This window comes from Miscanthus floridulus, chromosome 19 (genome assembly GCF_019320115.1).
Source record: "Miscanthus floridulus cultivar M001 chromosome 19, ASM1932011v1, whole genome shotgun sequence".
NCBI classification, from domain to species: domain Eukaryota; kingdom Viridiplantae; phylum Streptophyta; class Magnoliopsida; order Poales; family Poaceae; genus Miscanthus; species Miscanthus floridulus.
Genome location: NC_089598.1, coordinates 72,234,341 through 72,250,974, shown reverse-complemented (window position 1 = coordinate 72,250,974; position 16,634 = coordinate 72,234,341).

Sequence of the window (16,634 nt, the reverse complement as noted above, 5' to 3'; positions counted from 1 at the left end):
CATTTGGTTCCAATCCCATTGTGTCCCTTTGGTCTCTCTACTAATTCCCATACTTGATTTCTTGTGAAGTTATTCAATTTTTCATACAAAGCATTCACCCAATCAACATCCTTCAATGCTTCATCTATCTTCTTTGGTTCAATGGATGATACAAATGAGAAATGCTCACAAAATAAAGCCAATCTTGATCTTGTTTGTACACCTCTAGAAATATCACCAATTATAGTGTCCAATGGATGATCCCTTGCAATATTTGTTGGTTGGAGCATTGGAACTTGATTGCTTTCACTTGCTTGATCATTAGGTTGAGATGATGTACTAGCCACTTGATTTTGTTCATTGTCATGAGTGTCACTTGCACTAGCTTGATTTGTATCATCTTGCACATTTGAGTTAGAGAGCACTTGCACTTGATCATCTTCATTATCATCCACTTGCCTAGGCCTCAATTCACCAACATCCATGTTATTAATGGCATTTGAAAGTTGAATGCCACTAACATCTTCTAAGTTCTCATTCTCTTCTTGTGGACCCTTGGTTTCATCAAATTCAACATCATGAACTTCCTCAAGAGTACCACTTTCCAAATTCCAAACTCTATATGCTTTGCTAGTGGTTGAGTATCCAAGTAGGAATCCTTCATCACATTTCTTGTCAAACTTCCCCATTCTAGTGTCCTTCTTCAAGATATAGCATTTGCAACCAAAGACCTAGAAATACGCAATGTTGGGCTTTCTACCATTCAAGAGCTCATATAGTGTCTTCTCTTTCAATGGGTGACAATAGAGACGGTTGCTACAATAGCAAGCCATGTTGATAGCTTTGGCCCAAAAAGATTGACTCACATTGTACTCACTAAGCATAGAACTTGCCATATCAATGAGTGTCCTATTCTTCCTCTCAACAAGGCCATTTGATTGTGGAGTGTACTTGGCCAAGAATTGATGTCTAATTCCAAATTCATCATACAACTCATCAATTCTAGTGTTATTGAACTCACTACCATTGTCACTTCAAACTCTCTTGATGGTTGTTTCAAACTCATTGTGAATGCCTTTGACAAATGATTTGAATGTTGCAAACACATCACTTTTGTCCACTAGAAAGAATACCCAAGTGTATCTAGTGTAATCATCCACTATCACAAAGCCATATTTGTTACCACCAATGCTAGTGTATTGTGTTGGCCCAAACAAATCCATGTGCAATAACTCAAATGCTTTACTAGTGCTCATCATGCTTTTCTTAGGATGGGTGTTTCCAACTTGTTTGTTGGCTTGACAAGAGCTACAAAGCTTATCCTTCTCAAACACAACATCTTTCAAGCCTCTAACCAAGTGAAAGGTCCTTATGTAGTTTTGGTAATTGAGTGACAACCTAGGTGGACTAATTGTGTTTATGTGGGATACACTGGTGATTAGTCCACAGGTACATGTGTGTGAGCAACATATGCCATGAAGGTGAAAATGGCTTGGAGATATTGTAAAGCTCACACATGTGATGATGAAGGAGCTCATTGCAAATGAGACATGACATTGAGTCATGTGATCAAGGTGGAGAAGATCAAGACATGACTTGTCTTGATGGACCAGTTGCAAGAGTGAAGGGCAAGTTGGAGACTTTGGTGCAATGGACGCTAGTAGGGAGCATCCGATCAGGCTGACGTACAGTGACGTAGGCAACGTAGAGAAGTTGGAGAAGGACCAGATGCTAATGCTGCGTCCCATCGTGACCGACCGAACGTGTTTGGTCGCGACTGGATGCTTACTAGAAACGATAGGACGCTGGTGTTGGTGCATCTGGTCACTTTGAGCAGCTACGTCCTGTCATCACTTGACCGTTGAGATTGAGCGACTGTGTTTCAATGGTGGTGACACATGGCGAGCATCCATTGACCGGACGCTGAGGTCCTGCGTCCGGTCGATATGACCGGCGTGTCCGGTCAACCCAAAAAACGCCTAGTGAAGGGGTAACGGCTAGTTTAGCCCATGGGGCTATAAATAAAAGATGGTCTCAGCCATGGCTACTATTGAGCACCTTGAGGGACTTTGTGTCCACACTTGAGAGTGCTTGGGTGCCCTCCATCTCACATATGCTTGATAGTGATCATTCGATTGTGTCAGAGAGCGATTCTAGTGCGATTGCATCGTGAGGTTGCATTGAGTGGCACTAGGTGATCGAGTTGCAAGCCGGTGGTGCTTGTTACTCTTGGAGGTTGCCACCTCCTAGATGGCTTGGTGGTGGTCTCCGTCGAAGCCCGCAAGAAGCTTGTGCGGTGCTCCGGAGAAGAGCTTTGTGAGGGGCATTGTGCTCGCCCCACGGGAGCCACGAAGAGCAACTCTAGTTGAGCGTGTCATTGAGCTACCCTTACTTTTGGGGTAGGTTCTTGCGGTGCCCGACGTGCGGGCTTGGCGGGTGATGCCAATTAGCCACCGAACCACCAAGTGAGCAGTCGACACAACAGGGATGTAACGTGTTGGCTAGCACGTGAACCTCGAGAGTAAATCACCATGTCAACCTTGTTATTCCCATTGGTTTGCAATCCCTTTACACAAGCTTTTGATTACTTTTATATATATTGTGCTTGTGTAGTTGCTCTTGTAATTAGTTAGCTTGTGTAGCTCACTAGTTACCTTCTTGCTTGTGTAGCATAGAAGTAGCTCCCTTGCGTGGCTAATTTGGTTTGTGTAACCTTGTTAGTCACATTATTTAGTTTGTGTAGCTAAGTATTTGCGCTCTCTAATTTGGCATTGGTTGCCTTGTTATTGAGCATTGCTAGTGAGCTTAGTTGGCTTTGTGCTTTTACTTACTAGCATGTGTAGGAGCTCCCTCATTGCTTGAAGTACTAGTGGCATAGGTTTGTGTGACCTTGCTCCTAGAATTAGTTAGGTGAGCTCTAGCTAGCCCAACACCTTTATTGCTTAATTAGGATCTTAGCGAGGTGTTAGAGAATATAGATAGAGGGGTGTAGTCTTAGCTATACCGATAGTTTTAATTCCACACTTATTTCGGTTAGCCAGCGCGATTAAGTTTTAGAAACAACTATTCACCCCCCTCTAGTCACCATCTCGACCTTACAAGTGGTATCAGAGCTAGGTCTCTCATTTGTGGTCTTCATCGACCCGAGAGGATGGCGATTTATGGGCTAGATGTTGATTGTCCACACATTTTTTATGGCACACACTTTACACGATGGAAAAATTGGATGATATGCAATTTTAAGTTTATTTGCCCTCAAATGTGGTGGATAGTAGATGTAGGCTTTTCTCATGTGTTGGATGAAGATAATCTAACTCAAACACAAGACAAATGCCTAGATCTCGACATCCAAGCTACTAATATCATTTATAGATCTTTGCATGATTGCATATTTGGAGAGATCATTGACATGAAGACCGCCCATGAGATTTAGAGTTATCTCAATGAGAAATATGGGATGGTCTCCGATGATGATGATGAGCCCAAGATGGAGGCGCATGAGTGTGCTGAGCATGACCACAATTCGGTGATTATGGAAGATTGCTCCACCTCATGGTCAAGCGATGATGATAATGATCATATCACAAGATCACTTGACAAGATTAATGATGATGCCACAAGTGATGCCAAAGATGATGCTACTCCATGCACACTTGATGGTGATAATGATGGATCATGCTCTAGGTATGAGAGTGATGTTTCTTCAAGCTCTCCAACTACATCACATTGCTTCATGTCACAAGGTGACACTAAGGTATCTAATGCAAATGTGATTGATCTTGATTCATATGAGGAGCTTCTAGATAGATATGGTTGCATGATCAAAGCTTTAGAAAAAGAGATGGCTAAAACCGAGAAATTGAAAAATGAAAACTCTTTTCTAAAGAACACATGTGAACAACAAAAGCATCTACTTTATGTTACTACTTGTTCACATGAGGAGCTAAAATTGGCTCATGAAGAACATAGTGTTGCTCATGATAACTTGGTACAAGACCATGCTTTTCTCAATATGGACATTTCTAATAGAAAAACTAAAACTAGTGAGAGCTCATCACATGGGTCAATTGATCAATCACATATTGTTGCTAACCCTTGTGATATAGGAAAGAAGCATGTATCCACCTCTTGTGATGATTTATTAGATATGCCATGCTCTTCACATATAGATGCTTGTTCTACTTCTATGCCTTGTGAGACTAACCTTTTGAAGGAGAACAATAAGCTCAAAAATGAAGTGAAGAAATTGAGCAACAAGTTAGAAAGGTGCTATAACTCAAAAGTCACCTTTGAGCACATGTTGAAGACTCAAAGAAAAAATGGTGACAAGTGTGGCCTTGGCTTCAAGAAGAAGATGACAAAGGGCGAAATAAAGAGAGAAAGAAAGATGAAGAAGCTACAACAAAGAAAGCCCTCTCATACCATGTGCTACCAGTGTCATGAAGCGGGACACCTTGCAAATGGTTGCCCTAACATTGAGAAGCTCAAGAAGATAAAAGAAGAAGAGAGGCTAAAGCATGTGAAGTGCTTCAAGTGTCGCACTTGGGGTCACCTTACCTCAATGTGCCCAACCAAGCAATTGGTGAAGCAACTAGAAGAACCTCAACCAAAGCCACAAGTTGAGCAAAATAAGACACCCCAAGAGCAAATCAGGATCAACCATGAAGATGGTGGTGAATTGATGATAAAGAAGAAAACTAGAAGGAGTGGAAAAGCAAGAGAAAGAGCAATGCGTCTAAGAATGAATCAAGATGCAAAACAAATAAGCAAGAACAAAGAAGATAAAATAGAGAAGATTGCTCACATGAGATGCTATAGTTGTGACACATTGGGCCACCTAGCTTCGGGTTGTCCAAACAAGCTTGAGAAGAAGGCTCAAGCAAACAATGAGAAGCACAACATGAGCAAGGAAGAAAAGGCTCAAGCAAAGAGAAAGTGTTACTCATGCTGAGAAAGGGGACACATGGCACATTCATGTCCCCTAGGTGACATTTCTAAGCCTATTTCAATTGTTGATAATAATGTTCTTAGAAAGGATGGTAATGGTACCTCTATGGTTGCTATTGCAAAACATCCCGCTACTCATACTAAGGTGTTGCCTAAGTATGTTGCTCCTAACTTGAGAGGACCCAAACTTGTTTGGGTACCATCAAAAAGTGGATGATTGATTGTAGGTACCATCAGTATTGGAGACTTGATTCAATTGATTTCATATTGATCATCATATGTTGAGTCAAGTTATGAAGCTTAGTGCACATCCAAACACAATGCCAAGTGAAAATTGAGTGAAGTCCAAGTGCTATCAACATACAAGTGCTATAATTCAAGTTGTTGGTGATTCATTGGATATATTTGATGGCTTGCAAATAATTGAGTTAAAGCTTGCTAGTTGGATGATCATGAGCTAACCAAGATATATCTCTTGTTGATCATTTCATTTGGGTGCATATGAGTTGATTGAATTGGACAAATATGCAAAGTTGCTTGCTATAAGTTGATTGAATGGATAATTGATTAGTAATCAAGTTTGGATTGATTTGTGTTGGATAAATTCATGAGATGACTTTTAGTAAGTGGTTTGAATGGATATATGTCTTAAGTAAGTATTCAAACAAGTTAGTTTCAAGTTTGATTCATATTTGATGAAGTATAGTTCAATTGTTGAAATCTGTCCTATATTGCAAAATCTGAGCTAGCTATGATCTTAGCCATGTTTGAGTGATCAAAACCTATTGGATTGGCATAAACATTGGAACACATGCTCTAGACTTATGGTATAAGTTGTCGTAAAAATTTCATGAGAACTGGATGAGAAATGCTTCGGTTTTGGAGTGGATCTTGTCAGCTATAGTGCAGCAGTTTTCAGCATGTAGCAGTGGTGGAAGAATTAAAATCTAGTAGCAATCTAGAAGTCAAATGAATCTCAAATTTTTACAGCTGATAGATAACTTAGTAATGCACACCTCCACCAAATTTAGTGGTATTTGGATTTGTACTTTGGGAAATATGCTTATTTCTTTGAAGGGTACAAAATCTGCCAGAAAAGTGACAAATGTTGGATTGATCTAGAGTCACTTTGATTAAAAGGTCCTCAAGGTGAAAACATGTTTATAAGTAATTGAGGCACCTAAGTTTGGTTTTGATATAATCTAAAAGCATGACAAGCAAATAGTACAAGGCCATTTCATTGTGGAGTGTACTTAGCACATATTTGGTACTCAAATTAGAAAATCAAGATCAAACTAAAGATGAAGATGAAGTTTAAGTTCTAGTGACTATTGGAAATCATTGGGTAGAAAGAAAAGGACTTAAACAAGTATAAAGAAAAGGACTTAAAGAAGGAATCAAGGTTACTCATCAAGTTAAGTCCATCACTTGAATCAATCAATCAAGCTATTTCAAGTGAGTATGAAGAATGGTTCTTTGGAGAGAGGTCATTTCTCCCTAGTGTAGGGGCTTGCCGTCTATGTGTAGGTAAACCAAGTGTGGTACTTGGAAGGCTAACATGGAAGTGGTGATCCGAGGGACATTTGAAATGCTTAGTTGAAGAAATCAAAAGGATTGATCAAGAAAAGCAAGCAACACCCAAAAGAGAGCTAGTCATGATATTTCAAGTGGTATTCTCACATTGATGCTCTCATGCAAGCATTGATTAAAAGATGAAGCAAGCCAACCACAACAAGAAAGTGCACTTGATCATAAGTGGTATTCATTTCATATGGGTGAAGAATGGAATTCAAAATGGTATCTATTGGTCTTCACCAAGTTTATAATTGGACTTTACATTGCTATTGGAGTAATGAATTGGAATCTATGTGACTATCCTCTACTCCAACATACCAAAGGTATCATTGTAATGTGCATGATCATTTTATCTCTTACTAGTATGTGGTTACTGCATATAGTACATGCTTCATAGGATCATGCATAACAAATGAAATGTTTAAATTCATAACCTACCACTATTTCTTAAATGATTAATTGATCTAGTGGTTAGTATATGAATTTGTTCATGAGCTAGTGAACCCAATTACTTGAATTAATTTGAATTGCTAACAAGTGACAAGTACAACATTGGCAAGATAACCCTTGCAAGAGGTGTGAAGAAGCTTGTCATTGGTTCAAACCGGACTTGGAAGCTTAGGCAAATCAATTTAGTTCAAGTCAACATTAGAAGCTCATGATAATGATAAGAGTACAAGCACAAGACAACAATGCAAATGGATATCTAGTTTGTTTGTTTCAAGGAGTATCTAGACTCAAGTATTTCATCGAATCTACAAGTGATGTCTAGATCAACTCACAAATGATATCCTATAAGTGGTACTCATGAAGATAGCAAATGTTCAAGAAATAGTTTTTATTGATAAATCCAACAAGTGGTTCCATACTAGAAGATTCTTTCAAGTGGTATCATATCTACACATGGTATCAATCATGCAAGACGATGGTTCCACAAGTGATCCTCAACTTTAAGTGATCATCAAATGAAGAATGCATCCCTCACCTACAAGAGCTCAAGTGTATCAAATGGACGACCCATGCTATCACATAGGGGGAGGTGTCCCACAAATTGATATCAAGATCAAAGATCCTATGTGTGGTATCTTAAGAAGCCCTACACAAGATACAAGTGGTATCTTCAAATGGTGTCATTCCAACAATCAAGTGATGTCCATAAAAAATGCAAGATTCAAGCCTCAACCATCTACCCCAAATGCATACCTTTGCATCAATGAGAAGCACACCTTTTATGGAAATTGATGACAAAGGGGGAGAGATTGTACAAAGATATGAAAGCTTTGAAATTATGATTGTACAAGGGGGAGAGATAAGATATGAAAGCTTTGGGAAAGATTGAAACAAAGAAATAGAGATTGGACATGGACATGGACATGGATAAAGAGGGAGCAACATTGGAGAAAAGAGATGGATCAAAATTCTTGGACAAGAGAAGCACACAAGTAGGGAGAGCAAGCTCATGAACTTTGATTGATTGCATTTGATATGTGCATATTCAGGTGCTTGCATGCATTGCATAAGTTTTAAATTTCAATATCCATGCTTGTATGATGTATGCTAGTTGTAAAATTTGATTGATGAAATGAAAACTAGCATGCATAGGATGATAGCTAGACACTTGGTATGTTTTTCAAGTAATGCTAGTACCTTGCTTTTAATGTTGATCTCACGAGGTATCTAGTGCTTTTTATTTTTCCAAGTGTTATCTAGCTAACCATGGTGCTAAGGATGAACTTAAAGGTGCAACTCTGATTGGTATCACACTTCAAAGGTTTACTCTATACACCTTAGCATCATTTGGTAGTAATTACTCTCCCACATTTCCAATCTATGCATATGTGCGAACATCAAACCAAACACTCTAGCACATATGTAAGGGGAGCTAATACTACCATCTTGGGTTTGTGGTACTTGTCCAAAATCATTTTTACATGGTAAAATTGCTTGGGCAAGCAACATGAATCCAAAAGAGCTTAATTTCCATATCTTTGTAGAGTTGTCATCAATTACTAAAAAGGGGGAGATTGAAAGGTCCTAATGTGGTTTTGGTAATTGAGTGACAACCTAGGTAGACTAATTGTATTTATGTGAGATACACAGGTGATTAGTCCACAGGTACATGTGTGTGAGCAACATATGCCATGAAGGTGAAAATGGCTTGGAGATGTTGTAAAGCTCACACATGTGATGATGAAGGAGCTCATTGCAAATGAGATATGACATTGAGTCATGTGATCAAGGTGGAGAAGATCAAGACATGACTTGGCTTGATGGAACGGTTGCAAGCGTGAAGGGCAAGTTGGAGGCTTTGGAGTGATGGATGCTAGCAGGGTGTGTCTAGTCAGGCTAATGTACGGTGATGTAGGCAACGCAGAGAAGTTGGTGAAGGACCGGACACTGATGTGGTGTCCGATCGTGACCGACCGAACGCGTCCGGTCGCGACTGGATGCTTACTGGAAACTACTGGACGCAGGTGTTGGTGCGTCCGGTCACTTTGAGCAGCTACGTCAGGTCATCACTTGACCGTTGAGATCGAGCAACTATGTTTCAATGGTGGTGACACATGGCGACCATGCATTGACTAGACGCTGAGGTCCTACGTCCGGTCGATATGACCGGCGCGTCCGGTCAACCCAAAAAACACCCAGTGAAGGGGTAACGGCTAGTTTAGCCCATGGGGCTATAAATAGAAGATGGTCTCAGCCATGGCTACTGTTGAGCACCTCGAGGGACTTTGTGTCCATGCTTAATAGTGCTCGGGAGCCCTCCATCTCACATATGCTTGATAGTGATCATCTGATTGTGTGAGAGAGTGATTCTAGTGCGATTGCATCATGAGGTTGCATCGAGTGGCACTAGGTGATCGAGTTGCAAGCTAGTGGTGCTTGTTACTCTTGGAGGTTGCCACCTCCTAGATGGCTTGGTGATGGTCTCTGTCAAAGCCTGCAAGAAGCTTGTGCGGTGCTCCGGAGAAGAGCTTTGTGAGGGGCATTGTGCTCGCCCCGCGGGAGCCACGAAGAGCAATTCTAGTTGAGTGTGTCATTGAGCTACCCTCACTTTCGGGGTAGGTTCTTGCGGTGCCCAACGTGCGGACTTAGCGGGTGATGCCAATTAGCCGCTGAACCACCAAGGGAGCGGTCGACACAATAGGGATGTAGCGTGTTGGCAAGCACGTGAACCTCGGGAGAAAATCACCCTGTCAACCTTGTTCTTCCCATTGGTTTACAATCTCTTTACACAAGCTTGTGATTGCTTTTATATACATTGTGCTTGTGTAGTTGCTCTTGTAATTAGTTAGCTTGTGTAGCTCACTAGTTACCTTCTTGCTTGTGTAGCATAGAAGTAGCTCCCTTGCGTGGCGAATTTGGTTTGTGTAACCTTGTTAGTCATATTGCTTAGTTTGTGCAGCTAAGTATTTGCGCTCTCTAATTTGGCATTGGTTGCCTTGTTATTGAGCATTGCTAGTGAGCTTAGTTGGCTTTGTGCTTTTGCTTACTAGCATGTGTAGGAGCTCCCTCATTGCTTGAAGTACTAGTGGCATAGGTTTGTGTGACCTTGCTCCTAGAATTAGTTGGGTGAGCTCTAGCTAGCCTGGCACCTTTGTTGCTTAATTAGGATCTTAGCGAGGTGCTACAGAACATAGATAGAGGAGTGTAGCCTTGGCTATACTGATAGTTTTAATTCCACACTTGTTTCGGTTAGCCGACACGATTAAGTTTTAGAAACGACTAGTCACCCCCCTCTAGTCGCCATCTCGACCTTACACCAAGTCATGCTTAACCAATCTATTCAATTGTTTCATTCCAACATGACCAAGCCTTCTATGCCATAACCAACCCTTGCTAGACTTAGTGAACAAACATGTAGATAATTTAACTTCACTAGCATTGAAATCAACCAAGTATAGATTCTCATATCTAAAGCCTTTGAAGATCAAATTAGAGCCATCTACACTTATGATCTCTTTATCATCTACCCCAAATATGCATTTGAATCTAAGATCACACAATTGAGCCATGGATAGCAAGTTGAAGTTCAAGCTCTCTACTAGCAACATATTGGAAATGCTCATATCATTGGATATTGCAATCATACCAAGCCCTTTGACCTTGCCTTTGCCATTATCACCAAATATGATACTATCATAACCATCATTGCCATTGGTGTTGATTGAGTTGAACATTCTTGCATCACTGATCATGTGTTGAGTGCACCCACTATCAAGAACCCAATGCCTTCATCTAGCTTTGTAATTGTCCTATAAAAGAAGATTAATTCTTTTTAGGTACCCAAACTTGCTTGGGTCCTTGAAGGTTAGTGACCAAGCTCTTTGGCACCCAAATGGCTTTCTTCTTTAAGCCCATCCATAGTTTACCAATGAACTTAGCCTTTACACTATTTGCACCCTTGGTAAGCATATAGAAAGAATCAAGCTTAATGGAGGATACATTAGCATTTTTGCTCTTGTTGTTGCATTCATGCTCTTTATGACCAACTTGCTTGCAACTAGTGTAAAACCGACCATTGTTCTTTACAAAACTAGTCTTATGAGGAGCAAAGGCCGCCTTGCCTTTCTTGGGGATATAGCCCAATCCCTCTTTGTAGTGAGAGGCTCTTTGGCCACCCAAGCACATAAGCAAGCGGTCCTCACCACCATAGGCCTTAGCCAAGGTGTGAGTGAGCTTATTGACCTCCTTCTTGAGGTTCTCATTCTCAACCATTAGTGAGGTATCACAAGTGAGACCATCACTACTAGATGAGGTGGAAGTAGAAGTACTACAAGAAGGGTTAGCGAGAGCAACAATGATAGGCATAGATAATGATTCATCAATTATATCACAAGTTAAGCCTACATCACAAGTCTCAACATGCTTCTTTTTATTTTGTTCATTAAGCAAAGAGGAAAGAGCTTTTTCAACCTTCTTGTGAGCCTTGCCAAGCTTCTCATGGGCTTCCTCTAGCCTCTCATGAGATGCATTGAGCTCATCAAAGGCTTGCTTAAGGGCTTTTAGTTCCTTACGCAAGCTTTTGCATTCCCTTCTTGATGAGGACATGACACCCATGCATATGACCATGTTTGGCACATGGTATGGAGGGGTAAGAGGCCAGCAAGGGTGTCTAAGTCAAGAAGGAGGTCCCAGGCTAATTCGGTTCGAGTCCCCGAGGTGGAGGCCCAAAGCAACTCAAGTTCGAGTCTGCCTCGGTCTCCAGGACCAGTCTGACTTAAACTTGTCACCTAGGACGCATCCGGACTCCGTTTTCAACAATCCACATATGGTTGGAAAGATAATTTGATAAGGAAGCCAATCTAAGTGGTTTCACATCAAAAGACCTTCGGAATCAAAGGGAATCATCGAAATAAATTAGCATCTAGAATCTGCTAGGGTACTGCGACACCGTCTTTTGGTCCATTGGACCGTGTATCGTGTTTGGGCCCATTAGAGGGCGCGTCCAGAGGGGTGATGCCCAAGACTCTATAAATACTAGCCGTTGCTCTCCTTAGGGTTTGGGTTTTGTTTAGTTCTTGATTTCCTCATGAAACAGACGTTATTTTGCTGCAACTGTTGCCGCCAAGGCCTCTTGCTGTGTACCAGGGCCCTAGTTCTTTATCTTGTTCACCTGTGGCGATTAGTCCTTTTGAATAAAGACTTAAACTCTTTCTCATTATCATAAGCCTCATATTTATTTGCAATTTCAGATTGCGTTTATCTTGTTCTTGCTTGTGTTCTTGATTCACTTGCAAGAAAGCCTTCTCGACGAGGTCAATCGCGTTCGCGTGGTTGATAACCAACGGAGCAGTGGTGTAACGGTTGTGGGGATCCGAATCAGTCTTGGTTCAAAGCCTAGATCATGAACATCGAGTCTCCACCAATCGACGCTATCATAACTTTCAGAAGATCGGGCCTAGTCTACATCAAGTGGTATCAGAGACCTTGTTGCCCGTTAGGTATAACTTTGTTTCCCCCTTTAGATTGTTACTATTTTTGCATTACCTATAGTCCACAAAAAGCAAAAAAATGTACACTATCACATATCTCTAGTCCTCTAGCCCCGCTGTGCCTTTGCAATTTTTTTAATTTCAGTTTGCTTTATTGAACTGTCGTCCCTCACCGCGTCTTAGTGTTCGTTGTGTTCTGATCTTGTTCTTGGTCTAGTGTCAAGTCTTGTTTCCTAGTGTGGCTTGCATCAGATTGATCTCCAGTTTTTCTTTGGATCTGAAGTAGTCACGGAGTGGGTTGCGTGATTGAGTTTGTTTTGTCTAGCAATTCCTTCTACGGCTTCCTCGGTTAAGTATTTTTCTTCCACGATGGAAATATCTAAAGTCTAATCTCTTATGTGCGGCACTTTTGTGAGATAAAAAAAACATAAAACAAAGAAAAAGGCAAAGAGGTGCAAAAACCAAAAGAAGGAAAAAAAAGCTGCACCTAAAAAAAGAGAGAAAAAAATAAAGAAGGAAAGAAAAAAAAAGTGAAAAAAAGTTCAGAAGTGCTTGCATCCTTTTGAGTCCTTGTGCTAAGTTGTATTGTATTGCTTGCTTGAACTAGGTTCAGGATGAGTTTAGGCCAACGACATAGACTAGCTTGGGACTACTTTTCAATCTTGCAATTTTTGAATTAAATTATTGCTATTCCTTGCTACTATATTGTGCCTATCCAAGCTCCACTTTCTTCTAATCAAGTATAGGTTCGCCTTGCAACTGTTACACTCAAGCTACAACGGTATCACAGTCACCGACCAATTGCACCACCTGTTGCTTTGGTAAGAACACTTGTAAGACCGTGGTAAGACGCTTGAGAGTTGAGTGCCTTGTTTTTCCTTATCCACATCCTATAGTAGTTCATAGGAAAATACATACTTTTGTATTTTCTTGTTTGATTCTAACAATGACAGGTTGTTCATATCCACCGACTTATGATGGTATAGGTGCTGATGAGTACATAGAGTGGGAAATTGTCATAGATAACATATTTGCTACTCGCTTTATGTGTCCAAGGAGGAAGGTAAAAAATGCATCTTGTGTTTTGCGACATTCTATTTTATCTTGGTGGGAGTCTTTAGATCCTTCTGATAAACCTCAAACTTGGAATGATATGAAACTTCTTATGTGAGAAATCTTTGTTAATCCACCTCCTATTTTGACTTCATATGCTGAGGTGCACCATTTAGAGGATGAGTCTGTTGTTATTCCTCTTGCTACGACTAACCTTCTGCAGGATAATGTACATAAGCGAGAGGATGACATGAAAGAAAATGAGGAACTCACAACCTCATATGCAAATTCAGAACCATCACTTCACAATGCACCTATTACTCCTGCTGAGAACATAGGTAATGCCCATGGTGCTACACTCACAGAAGGTGAGAATAGTTTTAATGTACTAAATTCTTCCACAAACCATGCTATCATAGAGCAATTGTTAGTGGAACCCTCTCTTGATTTATCTCCATCCCATGATCATTTGCTTGAAGTTCCTTATGATAAAGATGAATTGGTTGATGATGCCTCAGTTTTACATGTTTTGGAACCAGTCACTTGTGTTGAAAATAAACATGTTATTCATATTGCTACTAAAACTGATGAGTTCAAATTGTTGTCTTCTTTACATACTTTGGGTTACATTGAATTTGATGTTTTGTGTAACCTAGATTGTTTGGAGGAGAGCCTATTTAAATATGTTGATTTGCCTTGGTTTTCTAAACATACATATCATGTTTTTGGTAAATATAACAACCAAGGGCAATATTTGATACAACGAGTTTACATTTGTACAAATCTGAATTCTCCTTTTGTTGTACAAGATTATGATCGTTTAGAGGGCAGCCATAATAATACAAACATTTTCTCATGTTCCTCAAAGAAACAAGTTCACTTCCAAGAAGGGGAGCATTGTTGGTTGCTACCTATGTCTACTAGATCATCTATTCCTGCATTGTCTTTGGTTAGTTCTAATCTTTTATAGGATAGTGTTGACATACATCGTGTGCATTCGGATCATGGAGTCTACATGCTTGCTGAAATTTTTATGCGAGATGACATGCTACAAACTTGGAAACATGGTCACGTTCTTTCTCACAATTATTTCAGTTCCCTTTGTTTTCGCAACCCCATTCTCCTTTATGTTGTGCAGGATTAGTTTCAAGCACAATCGACGCCGAGGACGGCTTTTCGTCAAGAAGGGGAGGATGATGAGGACATGACACCCATGCATATGACCTTGTTTGGCATATGGTATGGAGGGGTAGGAGGCCAGCAAGGGTGTCCAAGTCAAGAAGGAGGTCCGAGGCTAATTCGGTTTGAGTCCCCGAGGTGGAGGCCCAAAGCAACTCAAGTTCGAGTCTGCCTCGGCCTCCAGGACCAGTCTGCATTAAACTGGTCACCCAGGACACATCCGGACTCCATTTTCGACGATCCACATATGGATGGAAAGCTAATTTGATAAGGAAGCCAATCCAAGTGGTTTCACATCAAAAGACCTTCAGAATAAAAGGGAACCATTGAAATAAGTCAGTGTCTAGAATCTGCCAGGGTGCTGCGACACCGTCTTTTGGTCCATTGGACCGTGTATCATGTTTCGGCCCATTAGGGGGCACGTCCAGGGGGTGACACCCAAGACTCTATAAATACCAGCCGTCACTCTCCTTAGGGTTTGGGTTTTGTTTAGTTCTTGATTTCCTCGTGAAACAGATGTCGTTTTGCTGCAACTGTCGCCGCCTAGGCCTCTTGCTATGTACCAGGGCCCCAGTTCTTGATCTTGTTCACCTGTGGCGATTCGTCCTTTCGAATAAAGACTTGAACTCTTTCTCATTATCATAAGCCTCATATTTATTTATAATTTCAGATTGCGTTTATCTCATTCTTGCTTGTGTTCTCGATTCGCTTGCTGGAAAGTCTTCTCGGCGAGGTCAATCGCGTTCGCGTGGTTGATAACCAACGGAGCAGTGGTGTAACGGTTGCGGCGGTCCGAATCAATCTTAATTTGAAGCCTAGATCATGAACGTCGAGTCTCCACCAATCGACGCTATCATACCTTTCGGAAGATCGGGCCTAGTCTACATCACTTCTCTTAATGCCAAAGTGTTCTTTAGCATCTTCTAGCATGTCAAACAGTTCATCCTTAGTAGGTTCATCATCATCACTATCACTATCATTTTCATTTTCATTTTCATTTTCATTATCATGTTCTTCATCACTTCCATCATCACAAATTTGTACCTTAGTGGCCTTAGTCATAAAGCATGATGGAGTGTCAAAGAGAGAAGGCTTCTCATTGATAGCAATGCTTGCAAGTGCCTTCTTCTTGGTGGTCTTGTCATACTCACTATCATCATCATCACTATCCCAAGTGACCACATATGAACCACCCTTCTTCTTCTTGAAGGTCATCTTGTCCTTCTTCTCTTTCTTTCCTTCTTGTCCTTCTTCTTGTTCTTCTTGTCATTATCTTTGTCACTATTGTATGGACATTGAGCAACAAGATGATCTTTGTGTCCACAATTGAAGCATCTTCTTGACTCTTCCTTGTTCTCGGATAAAGACTTCTTTCTTCTAGCATGGTAGCCCTTCTTCATCATGAACTTTCCAAATCTCTTGACAAAGAGAGCCATCTTCTCATCATCATCATCATCATCCCAAGAGCCATCATCTTCACTTGATGTATCTTGCTTTGCTTTGCCCTTGGATGACGTGGCCTTGAATGCCACGCTGTTCTTTTTCTCATCCTTCTTCTCATCTTTCTTCTCCTTCTTTTCTTCCTTCTCATCATCATCTCTATATGTATCATCGGTCATTATATCTCCCAACACTTGGTCTGGTGTCGTGATGTCCAACCCACTCCTCACTAGAATAGTGACCAATGTGCCAAATCTTGAAGGCAAATATCTCAAGAACTTGTGGGAGAAGTCCTTGTCCTTTACCTCTTCTCCAAGTACTTTGAGATCATTAACAAGCACTTGAAGCCTATGGAACATCTCTGGCACACTCTCATCCTCCTTCATCTTGAAGCTTGCAAACTTCTCTTTGAGAATGTATGCCTTTGCACCCTTCATGGCTTGAGTGCCCTCAAATGATTCCTCCAATTTTTTCCATGCCTCATGAGCTCTCTCATTGTTCTTGATTTGCTCAAATGTTCTC